Here is a 1,850-nt window from a genome sequence, read left to right on the forward strand (position 1 = left end):
AATGTGATTTCTGCTGCCTCTTTATTCTTAGAAGAATATTGTATATATGCATAGTAGGTTAAGACTGCATCACTATGAAACATTTAATTCACGTTTAAAGCCTGACACGTAAAAATTCATGTCATGGGTTTGATATTCAGTGATTGGGGTGAGGGGTGTGAACTCTCTGGACTCTGAAAATTCAGTTATTTCACATAAAAATGTTAGCCTTATCATTGGATCACAATTAACGTGTTACAATTTCTTCCCCACACTAAAAATCTCTTTGACTATGCTAATCATTGTGGGGATAGTAGAGTTATTTTTGTGGAGGTATTTTTTATTCTAAGTCAAAACTTTCCTTTCCTTCTCACTTTGGCAGCACATATACAAACCTTAGAATGATAAAGACAAGATTGTCATGGTCCCTGTGCAAGGATGACACACAAATTCCTGAAGTACTTTATATATTTTTTATATTAATTGCAGGGGTCAGCACATCCGGAGTGCAATAGGTGAGCTTCGCCTTGGGGAAACCACCTTCGTGATCATGGTATGTCCCCTGCCAGGTAAGTATAGTAGTTTATATTTTTAAGAAGTGGGGTCAAAACTTAAAATATTTAAATATAAATATTTTAAAATGAAAAACATTCAAAAAGTTTAAGAAGTGGGGTCAAAATTCAAAAATAAAAAATCCACACTACATATTATTAGGGAGAAAGCTCATAATTGAGGTTATTATTTATATTAATAAGATAGGAAATGAGTATTAATAACAAGATAGAGGAAAAGTATTTCTGAGACTATCTCACCAGAAATAGAAATTGGTTCTGCTGCTGTGAAAAATGATATGGAGACATGACAAAAATTCAAATTTTATATGATCAGGAAGTACTAAATATGTATTCAAAGATAATTTCACTCCTATAGTTATATATGGACAATTTATTTATATTTATATTTGTATGTGTTTATATTTATTTACAATATATTTATATATGAACAATATATATTTATAGATGGACAATTATTTACTAAGGTAAGAAACAATATCACTACTTATGAGACCCAGTAAAAACAAGTGAGCTAAGAGAAGGACAGAGGGAGTAATGAGCAGAAAGATGCTTGTGATGGTGGAATGGCACAGGATATTGAGGTGTAAGGCCATGTGGTGATAGCCAAACATATCAAAGGCAGAAGCTAATTGTCTGAAATTCCATCTGAGAAATAATATGGCCATTGTATACTCCTGGACTAAAGGGAAAACCATTGTTTGTTTGTAAGAACGAGTGACAGTGTGATTGTGTTTATGTGTGTATGTGTGCATGTGCATGGATAAATAAATAAGAGTTATTTATGCTGAAGGCAGTTCCTGATGACAGTTCCTGAAAAACTTCTTGGTAAAGCTCTGTACAGAATACTGCAGCAAAAAACCTTGTAAAGAAAGGCAAATATACACCCCCCCCCCTTTTCCCTCTTTATTTTGCCATTGACATTTCCCTAAAGCCTTTCTGAAGAAACTCATATATACACTCTGTCCATACCTCTTTCTATCAAAAACCTCCATCAACATTAGCCCTGTGTTCCCTCTCTTCACCTAACAAATCCAAGGGGCAGGAAGAAGACCTGGATTAGGAGAAGACAAAGATGAGGGAGGAGAGATACTTTCAAGTTCCGATCATTCTAACTTGACCTTGTAGGCACCAAGAGCAGAGGTTTAAATTAGCTTATTCTTACTTTTTACATGCTCCTTCTCAGACTTTGGGAGTAAACAATTAATCCCTAGAAAGAGTCACACCCAAACAAGGCCAGGAGTTGACCACATCATGTTAAATCAGACTTTGGGAGTAAACAATTAATCCCTAGAAAGA

General features: G+C 34.6%; 1 non-coding gene and 1 pseudogene across 1 annotated transcript; one reads left to right on the forward strand and one right to left on the reverse strand.

Moving 5' to 3' along the window:
• Positions 1–345: 345 nt before the first annotated feature.
• On the forward strand, positions 346–452 carry LOC126004886 (U6 spliceosomal RNA). The gene has a single exon (XR_007494111.1). It is a non-coding gene; the product is annotated as a U6 spliceosomal RNA (small nuclear RNA).
• LOC126005383 (uncharacterized) lies at positions 420–556 on the reverse strand (annotated as a pseudogene).
• Positions 557–1,850: the final 1,294 nt, after the last annotated feature.

The sequence above is a fragment of the Suncus etruscus genome, chromosome 3 (assembly GCF_024139225.1).
Source record: "Suncus etruscus isolate mSunEtr1 chromosome 3, mSunEtr1.pri.cur, whole genome shotgun sequence".
NCBI lineage: Eukaryota > Metazoa > Chordata > Mammalia > Eulipotyphla > Soricidae > Suncus > Suncus etruscus.